The sequence below is a fragment of the Rutilus rutilus genome, assembly GCF_951802725.1.
Source record: "Rutilus rutilus genome assembly, chromosome: 24".
NCBI lineage: Eukaryota > Metazoa > Chordata > Actinopteri > Cypriniformes > Leuciscidae > Rutilus > Rutilus rutilus.
In genome coordinates this window covers 5,142,564-5,164,375 of record NC_140228.1, presented here as the reverse complement: position 1 = coordinate 5,164,375, position 21,812 = coordinate 5,142,564, and the positions used below count along the sequence as shown (strand labels likewise).

Below are 21,812 nucleotides of genomic sequence, written 5' to 3'. Positions count from 1 at the left end.
TTGATCTGAATGTTTTTAGAGAAGAGTTTTCACAAAGCCTGTGATCACTAAAGCGATTAGAGTTAAACTGAAGTTATATTATAGATTTGAAGTGTCATTTTCATGATCAACTTCACTGAAACTCACTTGATGTGAAGAAACACAAGAACTGAATTCACTACAATTTAAGACTCTGAATAAAACCTCAAGCAAACTTTGTGTGTCACATCCACTTAATTTCTATAATTAATCAAATGAATTTCTATAAACCTTTTTACTCCTGAAGTATCAGACAGAGCTGATCATTAAGAGGAAATACTATTAAGAATATAAATGCCTGCATATATTGCTGTTCATTTAACAATATATTATAAAAAAATAAAAAAAATACCAAAATAAAAAGTGGTGCCAAAATACCAGCCAAATGTTATTTTCTTTCAATGTATTTTTAACCCTTTAGAATTGAATTATCTTTGAGGAAGAAAAGAGCTGAAAACTCGTCAAATCAAGTAAATGTCAGAAATGATTGTTAGTTCAGTGGAGGAAAAAAAAGATCCTTTGACAATGAAAATCATCTTTACAGTTTTGACAAACATTCAATGTGTAATTGCACATAAAAAATGTTTTTTGGGGATTAACAGCGACGTTTTACTCCAACTACAGTAAAAATATTCTCAAAGTCTCACAGCAGATATTTATATTAATATACTAAAGTTGGTATTGTAGATGAATTGAGAATTAAATTGATTGATATAATTTTTAACATTTTGTAGAAGGTCAAATATTATGAACTTCAGTGATTGTGTTTTGTGTCTGTTAATGAGTGACTGTCTTCAGGGAAATGATGTGGAGTGTGTTTGCATATTGATCAGATCTTCAGTGTGTGAGAGTGTTTATAGTGCTGTGAGTTTAACACTTCATCACTGACACACACAACAATCTTCATCAACATGACCTTCATCATCATCTTCATCTGGACTCTCACAGCGTTTGCTCAAGGTTTGTGGAGCACAAGTTTGATATTAATTCATTTCTTCAAGTATATTGTCAAAGTTTTGAGTGTATTTTCTTCTTGTTGTGTTTCAGAGTGTAGAGGACAGATCACCGTCACTCAGAGTCCCTCAATAACAGCAGAACAACCAGGAGGAACTGTGAATATCAAATGTAAAACCAGCAATGATGTACTCAGATATAGATCTGGGAATGAAGGTTTAGCCTGGTACTTACAGAAACCTGGAGAAGCTCCTAAACTCCTGATTCGTTATGTAAAAACCCTCCAGTCAGGAACTCCATCTAGATTCAGTGGCAGTGGATCTAACAGAGATTTCACTCTGACCATCAGTGGAGTCCAGACTGAAGATGCTGGACATTATTACTGTCAGAGTCACCACCACATCATCAATATCAATGTGTTCACACAGTGATAAAGAGTCGTACAAAAACCTCCGTCAGTCAGAGTCACAGTGACTGAACTGAAACTGCAGCTGCTCACACACTTTCACACACTCAACAATTCAAAAACACATTCAGAGTCCAGCACAACAAGATCTTGTGTTTCTACATCCAGTACAGGTGAATTGTGGGTTTTTTGTATTTAGGTAATCATATTAATTGCAGGGGCGCTGCACTGGAGACCTGTAGAAGCAGTGACGTCGAAGCAGAAATATTGTTTGTCTTGAGTCCACACAGGTGGACATCTCTGTCTTAAAGCAACACCAAGGAACATTTTTTACCTTAAAATAATGTTTCCAAAATCTTATCAGTGGCTCATTAAGTCGTAACAGGGTGAAAGGCACTTCTGGATTTGCTTTGCAGCCCTATATCTGCTATAACCGCACTATGCAAGTTTGCCAAACCGGGTCTCGTTTCTGTAGTTCGAATGGCTCACTTATGGTGCATTTCCACTGCATGGTACTGTACGGTACGGCTCGCTTCGGCTCACTTTAAATTGTACCACCTCTGTTGAGGTTCCAAGCGTACCGTACTGATACTAAAATGTGATGTGAAAACACTGCAGATCACTGATTGGTCAAACCGTGTGATGTTGTCATCTGTGCTTCGTTGAGTTACCAGACTCTTTTTTTTTTTTTTTTTTTTTTTTTGCAGTATTTTGTTTTGCTGTCATCAGCCTCATTTTAAACACATTTCTCCGTCTTGCAGTTAAAAACATCCACATGCCGAGAATCAAGAACACCATCCCCTTGATAGGCTCCATTGTTCCTGTGTTGTGCGTTTGAAATGTGGCGCGTTTACAATGATGTCAGGGCAGTAGAGGCGGCAACTATAACGATCAGTCCCACTCACTTTGAAGCGGTACTAACTGCAGTGGAAAAGCAACCGAGCTAAAGTGAACCGAACCGCGCCGTACCGAGTCGAGTCGTACCATGCAGTGGAAAAGCGCCATTAGTGTTTCTTTAAGACCCTATTCAGACTCACATCAGTGTTCTCTGTTGTAAAGCCTCTTTCAGGTGTTTAATCCTGTGCAGAGATTTCCTCTCTTTAGGCAGAGTGAAAAACAGGCTGAATTCAATCTTTTCCCATCACTAAGATGAAAGTACTCGGTCCTGTTAGTTGTTGTACTGACAACGGATCAGTGAACCGGGCTTCTTCTTTTTTCAGGCTTCCTTGTTCTCACCTCATTTCCAACTGCAATTTTAAGAAATTTAGATCATCTCTAATGATCAGTGTATTGTCGGTAACATCCTATAACATTATTGTGACATTCTTTAAGCAGCCTGTTGAACCGTTCAGTGTCCCTGTTAGCCTGAGGGTAATAAACACTGTCTTTATGTTCTTTATTCCCTGTGTTTTCACAAAATCTGCAAAGGTTTCCTTCTCGAGAAATTTCAGAACAGTTACTGATGAAGCAAAATCAACTTCTGGCCATTTGCTGAAATAGTCAATCAGTGTTATTGCAATCTAACAGTCAGTATCTCCCTTCTCGAAAGGTTGAAATGGGCCATTTCATGAACCCCACTGGCTGCACTGGAGCTGTGAATGTTTTGGCTGATTTATCACTGGCCTGGCCGGTCACACATGCAGAGAGGATTGTGTGAACAAGATCGTCCATTCGTGGCCAGCAATACAACTCCCTCAGACACTGTTCGGTTCGCACCCATAGACTGTAAATAAAGATGGACGACGCACCTTCACTCTCTTCTATTGTAGAAATGCGAAGTCCCAATATGGCGCTGAGATCTTGCGCTGATTTGAGACCTGATTCTGCGCAGTCGTGAGAGTGAGAGTCCCGTCCACACTCCCGCAGAATCGGTTAGTCCAGTTCACAGCAGAACAACTTATATCGGTGTGAAATAAACAGATATGGACATGTAGAAATTCACTAGTTCACACTTACAAATAAGTCAGATAGAATAAATGCGTATTTGGCGTGCTGTCCGAGGAGAGGGCTCCGGGCTCGGTATTCGGCCCGAACCCAGAGTACTCCCCCCGTATTCCTGGCTGTAAAGATTGAGCCAAGAGTGAGGAGTCGGGGTGGTGGAGGGATGCTGGAAAACTGTCAAGGAATATTAGGTGAGTTGACAGAGTGGATATATATATACTTCTTGTCATGCTGATTAGGGTAGACATAATTGTTTGATGACGAGTAGATTGGATTGATTATTTGAACGTGCTCCTCCCGAACTTTGTTTATAAAACATCATTTAAAGTTGACGCTCCAATTTCCTCCCAAAAATCCCCCAAAAAGTGACTACTTCATTTAGAGAAGATGTCAATCACAGCTGTCAATCATGGCGTCACATTCCCTTTTTATAGCATCAAATAACTAACTAAGACCAAACTTATTTAAAAAAATGAACACTTAAACTTACATCAGCGTGATAAAAACTACCTAAAATGACAGAAAACATCTTTGGAAAACAATTTGTTTGAAGTGTAGTTTGATGGTTTAGTTTGTTACACATCCCATTCGATTACATGGAGAGGACGGGGTTAATGAGCTGTACTGGGACCAACCACCTGGGGGCGATCAAGACGCTTCAATTTTCAGGACTTGTGTGCAACTAACACTAAGGATGCGTCCGAAATTGCCAAACTTTTTTGAATAAGTAATTACTTAACGACCGCTAAAAAAGTACATCCTATAGTATTAATGAGTGTAGTATGAATGTAATCTGGACGTACTATATTGGCCATGTTGTCATTATCATGTGATCTACCAGTGTCAGTGCGTCGCTTCACTGTAGTCGGTCAATCTGGGGACTTGTACTGTAAATTCGGACATACTTCTTTTGTCACATTCTGCTTTTCATCCATATATAGCAGTGAAGTTTGTGATTTCGGATTCAGCTTAAACCTTTATTCTTTTTCTTCGCATTACTCAACACAGTTTCTCACTAGAGCCTGAAGTGCTGCAGTTCCACATTATTACATCTGTTATAGTGAGCAATTACTATGAGCTGAACACCAAGTATTGTATACTTCTCAACTCAACAGATCTGTACTGTGACGGACAGGTTTGACTCAAATATGCTCTGAATCAGAGAATGTGTAAACTGAAAAGTGTAAACCGAATGTGTAAACTGATATGAAATCAAACAAACCATATATTGTTTGTTTTGTACAATACACTATATGACAAAGTCAATGTAAGAAAGATGTTTTTGAGCCTTTTTCAAATAGGCCTAGCTATTATCTCAAGCTTTTAATGAATTTATTACTCATAACTCATTTTAGCAGAAGTGAAACTGTTCCAGTTCAGAGCGTTGAACCAGTAAAAGAGTGAAACTGTGAGTTTGAGGTGTAAATCTCATTTGCATTGTCAGGTTTAGTGATTGTGATGGTCTCAGAATAGAGCAGCTCGTCTCCAGTGACCATGTTCAAACCCCAAGAGCTTCATTTCACATTTACTGCTGAATGCAGCTGTTCTCAACTATTACAATCAATCAAAAGCCGCTGAAACTTTAGTGCAGGACTTTGAAGGAACGACACACTGATCAATGATGCAGTCCAACACAAATGTGCGCTTGCGTTCAGATGAAGCTTTATTGAATGAACAGCAATGGCAGCACATTGACAGACTGCTTCAGTATTGAGCTGTAAATCACGTGACGCTCAGATACGCTGGTCTTCACTGGAGAAACATCAGCACTCGGAGCTCTTGAGGAACGAGGCCTCGTGAGCAGCTCCGGCATGTGTTCCTCTGCAGACGAAGCGCTCTGCGGCTTCCCAGCGTGCTTTGCTGAGGCTCAGGACGCTGCTGCGACTGTAGAGACCGTCCCGCTCGCTCTCTGCGCTGGTCTGAACCCCCTCGGTGACCTCTGACCCGTCCAGTGTCCAGCTCACCGTCGCCCCCCTGTGGAGAGTAAGAGCTGAGCAGGCAGAGCAGAGCGGGGGGGTCTCCAGAGATCAGCAGAGAAGAGGGAGACAGCAGAGACATGGAGGGAGACACGGAGGGACCCGCTGGAACACACACACACACAGTTAGATGTCAGACATGGTCATGTTGTAGAAATCACAATCATTTTATCTTACAGAAATTCCACATAGCTAATTTCATTCATAAACCACAAATATCCTGAATTCGGTTTAAAAATATTCTCAGTTAAATCAATATTCACTAGTATTAAAAAATGTATCATGTAATTCTAAATTTAAATCAGTTCTGTAAAGCAGACATGATATATAGCGAATCTTACAGTAATTTGATATTTTCTGAATAATCATTTCATTTTTAATTGTATTTTGAAAAATTCTTCAGACTCTCACAATCATAATTATCAGCAAATTTCAGTTCAAATGATGAATTTTTCAAATCTTTCTATTTGTCTGATGACGACACCTACAAAATAGAATTATTTTATCCGTATAATCAAACTTTTGTGTCATGGATTTCAAAAAGTATTAGCCGTTAAATTTACCAAGAATTATGAACACAATTATGTACTTAAAAAAAAAAAAAAAAAAAAAAAAAACTGAATATGACAGAAAATATAACAATATTACAAACTACATTCAATATAATATTACAATAATTTTGCAATCAACATATAAAAAAAAAGACAATTTTAAAACTATGAAATAAAAAAAGATAAAGTGATGAAATCTCAGGGAATATAAGTGTTTTTTGTAAAATAACAGAAAAATGTAATTGTGAAACTCGCCATGAAATATTGCAGGTCATTTTTTTAACTCTTTTTTTAATATTTTTAATCTTGTTGCCAAATGCTTGCTAAAATAACCTCAAAGCAAACCAAATAAAATAAAATAAATCATTTTTAGAGAACTGAAGAGACTTACTGATTGTCAGTTTAGTTCCTCCACCGAAAGTGAACCACAGTGTTTCATTCTAGTGAAAGAGTCGTACAAAAACCTCCGTCACACTCAAATGAACACACACACACACACACACACACACACACTGATGTGAGACTCAACTGCAGATCTTCTCAACATCAAACATGATTGATCAAAAAAGAGCCACAAAATCTTCATCTAAAAAATAGTCCAAAGAATTAATCTTAAAAATAAACTTGATATTGAATGAAGGCTGAAATCCTTTGTTTCATAATCAGTCCCGAAATACATTCATCACATTTACAAACACATGTGATATAAACTCTGCTAATTCTATTGACCTGCTTTATAATGAAATCTTCAGCCAGATTTAGATGGTCATTCTCTATTGGATGACCTTTGACCTGTTATACAGTATCATGGATGATATAAATCTGCAGCACAGGTATTAAATTCTCTCAGCATCAAAGTCTGAATGAAACTGATCATTAAAACAGTGTTTAGAGCGAGAAGATCGACCCAAAATAACATGAAGTAAATCATGAGTTTCTGTTTCTGAAAATGATCCACAGAAGTTTATTAGCAAAGACACTAAAAGACAAAACAGTGTTTCTTCTGTCTTCAGGGAAATGATGTGGAGTGTGTTTGCATATTGATCAGATCTTCAGTGTGTGAGAGTGTTTATAGTGCTGTGAGTTTAACACTTCATCACTGACACACACAACAATCTTCATCAACATGACCTTCATCATCATCTTCATCTGGACTCTCACAGCGTTTGCTCAAGGTTTGTGGAGCACAAGTTTGATATTAATTCATTTCTTCAAGTATATTGTCAAAGTTTTGAGTGTATTTTCTTCTTGTTGTGTTTCAGAGTGTAGAGGACAGATCACCGTCACTCAGAGTCCCTCAATAACAGCAGAACAACCAGGAGGAACTGTGAATATCAACTGTACAACCAGCAGTGATGTGTACACTGATCTTACGGGGTTTACTTATTTTCACTGGTACTTACAGAAACCTGGAGAAGCTCCTAAACTCCTGATTCGTTTTGTAGAAGAACTAGAGTCAGGAACTCCATCTAGATTCAGTGGCAGTGTAAATAACAGTGATTTCACTCTGACCATCAGTGGAGTCCAGACTGAAGATGCTGGACATTATTACTGTCAGAGTGAACACTTGATCAACAATGGCTGGGTGATCACACAGTGATAAAGAGTCGTACAAAAACCTCCGTCAGTCAGAGTCACAGTGACTGAACTGAAACTGCAGCTGTTCAAACACTTTCACACTCAACAGTGTGTAAGTAAGTTAATTTTATTTATAAAGCACATTTCAACATAGCAGAGCTATCCAAAGTGCTGAACATAGTAATGAAAAATAAAGTAAAATATAGCTGTTCGCAGCGATTGCGGGCCCAAGCCGGTGGCACCTGCACTTATCTGATATATATATATCAGATAAGTAATATTCTCTGTCTTGTCACTTAAAAACAATATATATATATATATATATTGGCCTGAGCTAATGACTGTAAATTAGAAAATTCTCCGACTCGATGAGACCAATAAGCGTACTGATTTTTGTGACTATACATAAAATTACCCCCCCCCCCCCCCACACACACTTTTGTCAAAAGCATTTAGAAAGTGACACACTTCCTGCTGCCAGTTGGTGGCGCTATAACTTTGACTCACAATAGTTACATACAAGTGATCGGCCTCTTACCACGAATACACTTCTGAAGTTTCATCAGGATCAGTTAATGTATGCAGAAGTTATAACACTTCGTTTTTATCTTTTCTCGCCATAAATTCGTTTCCTCGCCACGGTCAAACCGTTCGAGATATCAAAAATCCGTCTGCAATTTAACATCCTCAATGTCTTGACTTTATGCTGACCGAGTTTGGTGGCAATTGAAAGAATTGCCTAGTAGGATTATTTCAAATACCAGAGCATGCGTTCTCCAAACAACCCATAATAGCCGACTTCCTGTTGGGCTGGCGTAAAACTTGACCAAGGGAAAGTTGTTCGGCCCGATGAGATCTGTACGTGTACTGAGTTTCATATTAATTCATGCAAGCGTGTTTGATCTATGGACCATGTTTTCAGACCCCGTTCAAGGGTGAAAAATCCACACACCCCCCTCCTCACAAACACAGAGACAGAGAGAGGGAGAGAAAATTCTCCAGAAAAATCCACATTCAAACCAAAATATCTGACTTCCTGTTGGTCGGTGCTAATGACTGTAAATTGGAAAGTTGTCCGGCTTGATGAGAACAATATACATACCAAGTTTTGTTGCTGTAGATGAATCTAACCCCCCACTTTGGCCAAAAGGTGGCGCTACTGAGCCATTCCACCACGCCCGTTTCTGAAACTTTGCACATGTCTACTGGCTAATAAATGTGATGTGTCTGTTGAGTTTCATGCAATTTCAAGCATGCTAAGAGTCTCAAAAGCATCAAAAAATAATATTAAAGTTCGATGCGTTGCCATGGCAACAGTATCTTAGATATCAATAATCCTTTCACAGGTCTACATCTGCTGTGGGTCTACATTATACACATAAAGTTTGAAGCAAATCGGGTAAAAATAAGAGAGTGATTTCAAAGCATTTTGAAAGTGACAAACTTCCTGCAGCCAGTTGGTGGCGCTATAACTTTGACTCACAATAGTCAAATCCATGTGATCGGCCTCTTACAACGAACACACTGCTGAAGATTCATCAAGATCAGTTAATGTGTGCAGAAGTTATAACACATTTCCTGTGTCCCAGTATTCGCCATAAATTAGTTTCCTCGCCACGGCCAAACCGTTCGAGATATCAAAAATCCGTTCGCAAGAATTCATCCTCAATGTCTTGACTTTATTCACACCGAGTTTGGTGGCGATCGAATTAATTCCCTAGGAGGAGTATTTCACATTCCATTGTATGCGTTTTCCAAACAACGTATAATAACCGACTTCCTGTTGGGCTTTTGTAAAACTTAGAGCACGAAAGTTGTTCGGCCCGATGAGATCTATATGTGTACTGAGTTTCATATTATTACATGCAAGCGTGTTTGATTTATGGACCAAGTTTTCGGACACCATTCCCCCCCAAAAAATAAAAATAAAATAAAAATCCTTACGGAAACAATAGGGCCTTCGCCCTTTCAGGGCTTGGGCCCTAATAAAAGCACAGTAACGTAAAACCAAACAAAACAATCAGTGAAACAAGGATATTAAATATCAAAATGCCAGAGAATAGAGGTATGTTTTCAATTTTGATTTAAAAATGTTAATGGAAGGTGCAAGGCGGATGTCCAGAGGCAATTGATTCCATAGACGGGGGGTGACCATAGATATTATATAGAGACTAGATGCCCTATTGGCCGCTGGGCACTGAGAAATGCGGCCACCATCTTAAACCGGTCGTACTCCTAGTTTCGTTGCATGGCAGCAGTTAAGATGCCAGAGCACTGTGGACCATTTTCCTGTTCTAATCGGCGGACCATCGCAAATAGTGCCCGGGGGATTACTTTTAACATTACCGAACTATTGGTTGTATTTTGTGAATAAAATATTACCAGATAATTGAGAAGGAGCAATGATCTTTGATATTACTGTACTGAAATCGTAGCTAGCTAACGTTAGCTAGGCTATGTTTACTGCACCAGCCGGTGTTCACCCTGCATGGAGAGGTGGGGTAAAGTAATAATAACAAGAGCTATTTTAGTCCCGCCCGAATGTGCTATCTCAGTAATCATTACGGACAATGTCAGTAAAGATTACGGCGACTTTTACCTTCTGTAAAAGGTCCGGGAAAATTACCTCAGGTAACGTTTTAATAGTCGTGCGAAAAGACCCACTGTAAATCAAGTAATTTCGTGTTTAAAAGTAGTTCTCTTTCATAGGTTCACTCAACGCTGCGGATAGCGCAGTGGGATATTCTCTGAAAGTGCCGATTGTCTGAAGCCCTATAGAATCACGCCAATTCATTGGCTGATGGCGCCCGCGCAATCTGGCTCCGCCCCGACGCTCTTACGTCGCATCATTACATATTCGCGCGCGCCATCTGCTCCTCAGATTTCTCTGCCTTCAGAACGAAGCGGTCACGTTGCCCCTCGTTCGTGATTTTTCTGAACTCAAACTTCTGGATTATTCTCGGCGCTTCTGCGACTGTTCAAGCAGAACTCTGTTTCTCCTTTCGGTGAAGTTGCCATGGAATACCGACGCTGTACTCCGCCATGTGCTCGTTACATCGCTAACGACGACCCGCACAGTAAGTGTGTTAAATATATGGGTTTTTCACATGCGCGCGAGGCAGTCATAGGATCGTCTAAATGCAAATTCTGTGAAAATTTGTTGCTCAAGACCCTCAAATCGCGGCTCGCGGTTTTTGAGAGGGAATCATTCGTCTCCCCCTGTCGCGCTCCCGAGGCCTCTCGAGGATCCGCGACTTGGGGTTCGGATGTAGAGCTTGAGGATGTGGAGTTCGAGCAGACGAGCCCCGCTCTTTCTCTCCCTCCCTCCCCTCGGCACGCGCGAGGCATGCCAGTCGAATTTTCACACGATTATTTGCGCCCCAGCCCGGGAGCACGCGACGCGGTTTCTTTCGGGCTGGAGGATGTACTTTTTACCGAGGCTTCCGACTCCGAGGATTTCGGGCCTACTCTCGCCGACGAGGTTATACGAGCGCGGCCTACTGCGGCCTATGCGGAGCTCGTTGACGTACTTTCACGCGCTACGGAGAAGCTCGCTATTGATTGGCCCGACGAGCCCCGCGAATCTCAGTCGTCGAAACTCGACGAGAGACTTCTCAGTGGCCCTAATTCTAGGCCTCAACGGAGAAAGCTGCCATTTTTCAGTGATCTGCATCACGAGATTTCCAGATCCTGGAAGCAGCCTTTCTCTGCGCGCCTCACTAATGCGGCAGCTGCTGATTTCACCAACCTAGTAGGTTCTGTGGAACAGGGCTACTCCGCCATTCCGGCGATTGAGGAAACTTTAGCCGACCATCTTGCTCCGTCGTCTGCACCGTCCTGGAAGTCGCGCCCCCTCCTCCCCTCTAAAGCATGTAGGACTACTTCCTCTCTCATTGGGAAATCCTACATGGCAGCTGGGCAGGCAGGCATGACCCTGCACACTATGGCCATTCTCCAGGCCTACCAAGCGGACGTCCTTAAGGAAATGGACGAGGGCGACGGCGTGACCCCTGAAGCGGTCAAGGAGCTTCGTAAGGCTACGGATTTAGCCTTAAGAGCCACCAAGCATACCGCACGCGCTATAGGTCGCTCTATGGCTGGTTCCGTTGCGGTGGAACGCCACTTGTGGCTTAATCTCACGGAGATCCGTGACAAGGAGAAGGTTTTCCTCCTGGACGCCCCCATTTCTCAAACAGGGTTGTTTGGTGAGGCGGTCAACACGGTGGTTGAGAAATTCCGCTCCTCCAAATCCCAATCGGCCGCGTTCAGACAGTTCATGCCCAGGAGGGCTAGGGAACCTTCTGCTCCCTCCCCTGTTCGACCCAGAGAACGTCCCTCTTTTAGACCGGAGTTCTCTTCCAGGAGGAGTGAAGCGGTGCATCCCCCACCTTCCACGGTTTGGGGAGCCCGCGGTCGCCCGTTTCCCCGTCAACGGCCTCACAAGCGCCTCCAGATGAAGCGGTCCGACAAACCGACCGCTCCGGCGGCCCAGAGCCGTTCCTGACCCTCTGGTCGGAAAAAGGAGAGCTCCTCTGCTTCCTCAAGGTTGGGACAGACCGCGCAAGCGTTTCTGCCCACCTCCCAGCTCTCCTTTCCTTGCCCTGTCACCTTCGCCACTCAGAGTGTCTCGAAGTGCAGGCCATTCTTCACCATCTCTACTCAGCCCGGCACGGAAGGAAGGAGACGCTTTTTGCTTTCTCCCCTCACCCCCGACACTCTCTATAACTGCCGGTCGCATTCTCGGAGGCACTTTTCGCTTTCCTCCGGAGCGGGCGGACCTGGTCACCATGACCCCAGCATCGATGCCTCCCATCACGTGTCAGGATGCCAAGGGCTCTCCTGCACAGTCAACTTCTCTACCTCACGAACGTCAACACGGCACCCTCACTCAGGTATGTCGTCTGCATTACAACATCCCTCTTCCTCTTTCACATTTCTTTCAAGAATGGGAGCGCTTACCAGGGGTATCGTCTTGGGTTCTTCGCACAGTTCGGTTCGGTTACACTCTTCAGTTTTGCCGCAATCCCCCTTGTTTCAACGGGGTCTTTCCTACCGTAGTAGACAGCGCCACTCAGGCTTCTGTACTTCAGCAGGAAGTTTCATCCCTCCTTTTCAAAGGAGCAATAGAAGAGGTTCCTTCAGGGGAAACTGAACGGGGCTTTTACAGCCGCTATTTCCTGGTCCCGAAGAAGGGCGGCGGTTTGCGTCCCATTCTGGACCTCCGCCGACTGAACTTCGCCCTTTACAAAGGGAAATTCAAGATGTTGACGCTGAAAGCTATCATATCTCAGATTCGGCCAGGGGATTGGTTCGTGACAGTAGACCTAAAGGATGCTTACTTTCACATCCAGGTTGTACGGCGACACAGGCAGTTCCTCAGGTTCGCCTTTGGAGAAAGAGCATTCCAGTACAGGGTCCTTCCCTTCGGCCTCGCTCTGGCCCCGAGGACATTCACGAAGTGTATGGATGCAGCTCTGGCCCCTTTGCGGCTCCAGGGCATCCGTATTCTAAATTACCTGGACGATTGGCTCATTTTAGCCCAGTCCAGGGAGCTAGTGACCCACCACAGAGACATCGTCCTGAGTCATATCCAGTCTCTCGGTTTGAGGTTGAACTCGGAGAAGAGTGTTCTTGCTCCGGCTCAAAGCACCGTTTTCTTGGGGGTGAACATGGATTCCGTTCTCATGCAGGCCCGCTTGGCTCCTGCACGGATTTCCAGTCTGACGTCATGTTTGGCCCGTTTTTCGCTAGGCCATCATGTGTCTGTGGGCACTTGCCGCAGGATGCTGGGCCTGATGGCCGCGGCCTCCTCCGTGCTACCGCTGGGCCTGCTCCACATGAGACCCTTCATGTGGTGGATGAAGCTCTCAGGGGTTCGGCCCTCCGGGCCAACCCTTCGCCTACTGAAGGTATCGCGCAGTTGCTTTCGAGCCCTGTCAGTTTGGCGGGACCCTCTTTTTCTTCGGAAAGGGGTCAGCATGGGTGCGGTATTTCGTCGCCAGATGATTACGACGGATGCCTCTCTCACCGGCTGGGGAGCAGTTTTCGAGGGCAGACCAGCGTGTGGGGTCTGGACTGGCGAGACTCTCTCTTGGCACATAAACTGCCTGGAGTTAAGAGCCGTTTTTCTGGCTCTGCATCATTTTCTCCCTCTTCTGGAGGGACACCATGTAATTGTCAGAACAGACAACATGGCAGTGGTGTCTCATGTGAACCGGCAGGGGGGTTCTCGGTCCTGCACCCTGGACAGGCATGCGCGTCACCTTCTCCTGTGGTCTCAGAGCAGATTCCTATCTCTGAGAGCAGTTCATGTCCCAGGGGTTCTGAACCTCGCAGCAGACTTTCTGTCGAGGCAGAAACTCAGATCGGGAGAATGGATGTTGAACCGCCAGACAGTGGCCCTGATCTGGGAGGTTTTCGGAGAGGCGGAAGTGGACCTCTTTGCATCTCAAGAGTCGTCCCAATGCCCGCTGTGGTTCTCCCTGAGTCCCCCGGCTCCATTAGGGATAGATGCGTTCGCTCACCCTTGGCCAACGCAGAAACTCTATGCCTTCCCGCCCATCAAACTGATCCAGGCGGTCTTGGCCAGAGTGAGAGAGAGCGGAGTCAGCCTCCTCCTGGTAGCTCCGTTCTGGCCGTCTCAGCCATGGTTTTCGGAGCTAATTCCTCTGCTGGAATCTTCCCCCTGGAAGATCCCGGTCAGGGAGGACCTGCTGTCCCAGCTGCAGGGCAGGATATGGCATCCTCGCCCAGACATGTGGAAGCTGTATGTTTGGCCGATCAGAGGCCATTAGCATTAAGTTCTGATCTCCCAACTGACGTTCAGGAGACCATTGCGAGTGCTAGAGCCCCTTCTACAAGGAGGCTATATTCTTCCAAATGGAAGGTTTTTGAGGCATGGTGCTTAGCACATGATAGGAGTCCAGTTAACTGCCCTGTTGGTTCAGTACTAGAATTCCTGCAGGAGAAGTTTGCTTCTGGAGCAGCTGCTACCACTCTCAGAGTTTATGTCGCAGCTATTGCAGCACATAGGGAATCGGACGAGATTCCCCTGGGGAAACTAAGGTTAGTTTCGGCCTTCATGCGTGGGGTTAAGCGCCTGAAACCGGCTCGCTCCCCTAGAGTTCCCTCATGGGACCTTTCTGTTGTCCTAGAGGGTTTGACGAAGGCTCCCTTTGAGCCCTTGGAGTCAGCTCCGGAGCGGATTCTGACGCTCAAGGTTTCTCTTTTGTTGGCTTTGTCCTCATTAAAGCGGGTAGGAGACTTACAAGCTCTTTCTGTTAGCGAGTCTTGCTTGGACTTTGCTCCTGGCTTGGTCAAGGTTTCCTTGAGGCCGAGACCAGGGTATGTCCCCAAAGTTCTTTCCACAACTTTCCGCTCGCAGGTGGTTAACCTTAACGCTTTCCACCCTCCTCCATTTTCTTCTGAGGAAGATAGGAAGCTTAACTTGCTCTGCCCAGTTCGTTCTCTTAAGATATATGTAGACCGCTCAGGCGGTTGGAGAAAATCGAACCAGCTTCTGGTTTGCTTCGGTGCTGGCCGCTGTGGGCTTGCTGCATCAAAGCAGAGGATTTCTCACTGGGTCACAGAAGCTATCTCGTTGGCTTACGAGGTGCGTGGCTTACCTTCACCTCTTAGCGTTAGAGCACATTCCACCAGAAGTGTGGCATCTTCTCAAGCTCTTTTTAGAGGAGCACTTTTGGAGGACATTTGTGTTGCGGCAGGCTGGTCCTCTCCGCACACTTTTGTAAGGTTCTATAATTTGGATCTTGACATGACCCCGGGTTCCCAGGTTCTTTCTGTTTGAACTCATCTTGGTCGTTGTCTCTTTATGTACCAGTCATTGAAAGCGCTCTAGCTTGGCGAGTTTGGTAGTCCGTTCCCACTGCGCTATCCGCAGCGTTGAGTGAACCTATGAAAGAGAACGTCTCTGGTTACTTACGTAACCTATGTTCTCTGAATAGGGAACGAGACGCTGCGTTAGCTGCCAAGCTCCTCGCGCTGCTGACAGTTTTTCTTTTCGGCAGAGAAATCTGAGGAGCAGATGGCGCGCGCGAATATGTAATGATGCGACGTAAGAGCGTCGGGGCGGAGCCAGATTGCGCGGGCGCCATCAGCCAATGAATTGGCGTGATTCTATAGGGCTTCAGACAATCGGCACATTCAGAGAATATCCCACTGCGCTATCCGCAGCGTCTCGTTCCCTATTCAGAGAACATAGGTTACGTAAGTAACCAGAGACGTTTCCTGTGGTTTTTCAAGTATTGACACGCTTGAAAAGGCATTCAGTTGCGTTCTAGACACTGGGAGAAGTGCGTTAGCGTTAGGTTAGGAATTACCAACACAATCCAATCTGAAGTTAATTCATACATTGTTCGACCGGACATAAACTGTTTTACACAAATAACCTATATATAGCCAGGCTATATATAGGTTATTTGTGTTTGCAGTGCACACGTGATATCAGGAAGCAATGTAATACACATGTTTCTTCAAATTATTTAAATATTACTTTACTGCAACTATCTGTTTCTGCTTCTTTATCATATTTATAGTGTGTGATTTATAAAATTGGGGTGACATGATCGTATTTCTTTGTCCCAGTCAGCAGCCTTGCCCTTGCAGCTGCATTTTGTACTAACTGGAGGCGACCAAGTGATGTCTGAGGAAGACCCAGCTACAAAGAGTTACAGTAATCTAGGCTTGAGGTAATAAAAGCATGCGTAACCTTCTCCAAGCCTTGCGCTGACAAAAACGATTTAATATTGGAAATAATCCGCAATTGATAAAAACTATTTCTAACAACGAAATTTATTTGTTTAGTTAAGCACAATTCTGAGTCCATGATAACACCAAGGTTCCTAACTAGGGAGGAAACAGGGAAAATGATTGCTTAGCTCCTTAATAATAATACTCCTCAATTATGGGGAACCAAAAACAATTGTTTCTGTTTTGTCCTCATTAATTTGGAGAAAGTTAAGCACTAACCATTTCTTAATGTCCCCGATGCATTCCAACAAAGGCTGAATTGAATCGCCAGCTTTTATCGTACAGCTGTGAATCGTCTGCATAAAAATGAAACGAAACATTGTGCTTCCTAATAATATCCCCCAATGGACGCATATACAAGTTAAAAAGAAGGGGACCCAAAATAGAGCCCTGAGGAACTCCACTAATTATAGGTGCAGAAGATGAAGAAAATGTACCTATCTCCACTGAAAAAGACCTGTCTTAAAGATATGATCTAAACCACTGTAATACCAAAAAATGCTCTAAACGCCAAATTAGAACACTATGGTCTACAGTATCAAAGGCAGCCGAAAGATCAAGTAGGATCAATACAGCATTTTTACTGGCATCAACTGCAAGTAAAATGTCATTGAACACTTTTAACAAGGCAGACTCTGTACTATGATGGGCAGTGAAACCAGATTGAAAAGGTTCTAGTAAATTTGCAGCATTTAAAAATGAGTGCAATTGAGACAGCACCACTTTTTCTAAAAGTTTTGATAAAAATTATAGCTTAGAGACAGGCCTATAATTATTAAAGCAACCCTCATCCAGACCTGTTTCTTAAGCAGAGGTTGAACAACCGCATGCTTAAAACTATTCGGAACTATCCCAGTGTCCAAAGATGAATTTATCAACGCTTGGATACTGGGGCCAATTAGGAAAAGTCACTTTTAAAATATCAGAAGGTATAATATAATATCAAGTGTGGTGATAGTTGTCTTCATGTTGTTAACCACTTCACAAAGTTCCATTAAAGAGACATGCTCAAAATTATGAAAGAAAAACGGACTAGCAAGCGAATTCGAAAACTGATCTGGAAGCTGTAAAGTGAAGGATGAACGAATCGCTAACACATAATTAGCAAAAAACGTTAAAAATCTCTCACGACGTTCAGCCGAGTTTTCCCCATGAAGTTGAGACTTTGGACTAATTACAGAATTTATCGCAGAAAATAAAATCTTGGGTCTATGACAGTGTTTAGCAATTAAATCAGCACTCTGAAACTTAACCAAACACTCTTTGAAAATCTCAAATGATACAGTTAAACAATCATGCTTCCATCTCCTCTCCGCCTGTCTGAGTGTTATTATCCAGCCAATAGTAAGATTTTTGCTTTGGTTGTTTTATCTTGAAAGGGGCAATAGAGTCTAAAATATCAGAACAGGATGCATAAAAAAGACAAATGAAATCGTCAGGCCCAATGGAAGACTCAGCATTCAAGATCAATCCTTCAACAGCATTAGCTAAATATTTCTCACTAAACTGAGAGTGTGGATATTAATGGATATTAAATTAATTTACAAGCTAAACACTTTCATCTTTAACACTCTTAATATTATATTAATCTAACACTATATCTATAATTTGTCCCCATGTTCTTGTTTCATCATGAATCTGCAGGTGTGTTCATGCTTCATTGACTCTGAAGCTTATTTATAAAATGTGAGCTAAAGCCCTGATCCAGAGAATAAGACCCGGAACAAAAATGACACAAAGAAGACTCACAGTCTAGTATGAAAGGTAGAAAGCATTGCAGACGAGAGTGACTGAAGCTGATGGAGGATGAACGAGTCCCTCATGTGTGCAGAGAAACACACTGTTGGTCTCCATGTGAGACATGATGAGAAGAGCAGCAGATCTCCTCTGAACACTGGCTATCCACACACTCCTGCTGCTCCAGTCTGACACACACACACACACACACACACACACACACACACACACACACACACACACACACACACACACACACACACACACACACACCAGGGGCCTGTTTGGGCCCAAGTGAAAACTCTGAGAATGTTTACCCTGAAATGAGGCAAACTCTGGGTTTTCTGTTTCAGAATGGGAGGTATATCAAACCGGAGAAAGCAGAGTAAGTCAAGCCCGTTTCTGAGGTACAGAGAGGTACAGTAGCTTATACTCAGAGTCAGTTACCATGGTAACTTACTCTGTGAACCTAACCTGGTCGGGAGCAGGTTTTCTTCGGTAAAGCCAGAGTTTTTCTTATAATGCATCTTGATTTAAGAATGTTTAGATATTTTGACTGGAAACAACAAGACAAAAAGGCTAAGTAAGAAAAGCATTTTTTGCAGTGCAGTTTATTCATTTATTGCACATTTTTCTATATAACATCAGAGATGCAGAGCACATTAGTAAGGCCACTATATCAGAGCGGGAAGGAAACTGTGCCTCGCTCTCACACTCTTTCTGAGAGTTTTTGTGTTGTTTCCTGGACACAAACCTGTGTGAACCATCAAAGAGGAGATTCACAGGATTGCAGGTCAGTGGTGGAGAAATCGGTTTAAATGAGGCTAATGAATGATATTCACTTGATGACATCTTGCTGTGACCTCTGAAAGTAACTGTCACGGAGCAACCCCGTGATCATTAATGGACTTGTAGCGCCCTCTACCTTAGATTTAAGTGGGATTGGCCCTGGGTTAGTTTATTGTTAGATCTCTCTAAGTAACATTAGCCTCTGAATATTATTAACTTTATTTCAATAAACTATTATCACAATATTGGTGTGCTTAATAACAGACTAAAATAATCACAAAGCCTTGTAAATGAAATAGAAACTTTAAGTAATTTACTCAAATAAAATAATAAAATTCGAATAGCAATTGAAATAAAAAGTTAACCCTTTAAAGTTTTACAATAAGAGGATCTTTCCTCCTTTCAAACTCAAAATAACAAATGTACAGATACAACACGGTATTAATATTCCCTATGTAGAGAATAATATATCACTCTGGTGTTTTATCAATATAACAGATAATAGGATGGACAGTAAATACACAAAATGCCCCAAATATCACCAAGGAAAATATTAATGTGTTGATTTAATACTCAAGTCCAACGATTCTTTGTTGTCTCAACACGTTACTGTTCACATAAACATCCAACCACAGTAATCAAAAACATTAATTTTACACTGTTCTCACTTCAGTGATTGTGTTTTGTGTCTGTTAATGAGTGACTGTCTTCAGGGAAATGATGTGGAGTGTGTTTGCATATTGATCAGATCTTCAGTGTGTGAGAGTGTTTATAGTGCTGTGAGTTTAACACTTCATCACTGACACACACAACAATCTTCATCAACATGACCTTCATCATCATCTTCATCTGGACTCTCACAGCGTTTGCTCAAGGTTTGTGGAGCACAAGTTTGATATTAATTCATTTCTTCAAGTATATTGTCAAAGTTTTGAGTGTATTTTCTTCTTGTTGTGTTTCAGAGTGTAGAGGACAGATCACCGTCACTCAGAGTCCCTCAATAACAGCAGAACAACCAGGAGGAACTGTGAATATCAAATGTAAAACCAGCAGTGATGTGCACAGATGGAGTGATGGGAATGAATGTTTAGCCTGGTACTTACAGAAACCTGGAGAAGCTCCTAAACTCCTGATTTATAATGCAAACAAACTCCAGTCAGGAACTCCATCTAGATTCAGTGGCAGTGGATCTAACAGTGATTTCACTCTGACCATCAGTGGAGTCCAGACTGAAGATGCTGGACATTATTACTGTCAGAGTCGCCACAGTGGTGGTGTGTTCACACAGTGATAAAGAGTCGTACAAAAACCTCCGTCAGTCAGAGTCGCAGTGACTGAACTGAAACTGCAGCTGCTCAAACACTTTCACACTCAACAGAAACACAAATATGAACTTAATATCAATTAATATAATTCATAATTATAATATAATTAATGTAAACTTTACTAAACTAATATTACTGAAAATAATTAGAAATATGTATATGTTCATGTATATAAAGCATTATTATTTTTCTTCTTAATCATACACTACTGTAAAGTGAATCATAAATATCTTGTTGCTTGAATAGTTTATTAATCATCTTCCATAAAGCCGCTGTTTAGATCATCATGTACAAGAGTCACAGATGAACTGATTCAGAGCAAAATGAGCAGTGAAAGAGAGAAACCGTATTTAACATGATCAGACGCTCCACCGTCTCACAATCAGTCTGTCTGTGACCATTCACTGTTTTCTGGACGCATTAATTATGAATCCAGCGATGCGTCTGAGTCTCACATGAGCAGAAGACAGATCTCTCACAGCAACACTTCAGTCTCGAGTCAAACACACTTAAAACATTCATAAAGATGTTATTGCTCGCCACTGAAATAAAGCGCTTCATTGTGTGGAAACTTCACTATTATTTTTATAAGATAAAATTGTCACAATGTCTGGGTGATGTTCCCTCGGTAGCCACTAGAGGTCCTCTTCCCCCACGGTGTCATTCACTCATGAACTAAAATCCCCATCACCCTTGTCGGACTCATCTTTGATTATTGCACTCAGCTGTTCCCACTCACCTTGTTAAGTGTCTGTCTATTTATACCCTGTCTGTTTTAGTCACTGGTGTGGATTCCTTGTATTGTGTCACCCGCATCTCAGAGTGTTTGTTTGTGACTGATTTACATGGATTATGGCCTTTTACCTGTTTGTGGATATGATTACCTAAAATAAAGCTGCACTTGGAATTCACCCTTTCGTGTGCGCGTCGTGACAAAAATACTGCTGTTTTACTGAAATCAGTGTTTATGGGCGATCAGATGACATTTAAGGGGTTTTAGGATAGGCCTATATGATTTAATTTTATTTGAATATGAGACTTTGAATGTATCAGCTATTATTTTAATAAGTGGATAGTTTACTGAAATTATGAAATATGGAATACCTTTCCTAGGTATTTTAAAGGCGCATTGCACTCTGTGAATTAGAAAGAAATCTTTCTTGAAAATAATCAAAAACCTATGAATCGTGAATTGAATCAGATCAACATATAGGCTACATTTACTCCTTGTAACCTCGCGCTAAATCGGCCCAAAGCAGGCATCCGAGCAGTGCGGAAGGTCTTTACGTGTTACTGTCCTTTTCTCGAGGCAAAGTATTTGTTGGTTAAATTTGCAATACATTAATCATATCTACTCGTTGTTTCATCTGACTCCATAAATGAAAGGTTTTAATAATATCTGTGCCAGCCTCACTAAAAGTGAGCGAATGTTTGACTATTCCTTTAACCATTAAATGAACAATGTCAAAATCAGTTAGAATAATCACATGTAACAACTTAAAGGAACCGTATGTAAGATTGTGGCCAAAACTGGTACTGCAGTCACTTTGAAATTACTGTAGAGAGATGTTTTTTCGGTCTTTGTCACGACGTATTTCGGATTCATAAGGAGGTCTTTTAGGTTTCGTAACGTTAGACATTTTTTATCCGACACGTTTGTAGCTGCAGCTGTGGTAACTAGAGCTGAGCTGGCAACCCGATGCCGAAACACTACTGACTTCGTGATTGGTAGATAGGTGGAGGGTGGGGCATCAGGCTATAATTCTAT

The 21,812-nt window shown here is 42.4% G+C and overlaps 1 gene segment (V, D, J or C); it reads left to right on the top strand.

Annotated features, from left to right (window-relative positions):
• Positions 1 to 775: 775 nt before the first annotated feature.
• On the top strand, positions 776 to 20,010 carry LOC311284002 (Ig kappa chain V region 3368-like). The segment is given in 2 exons: positions 776 to 978; positions 19,682 to 20,010.
• The last annotated feature ends 1,802 nt before the right edge of the window (positions 20,011 to 21,812 follow it).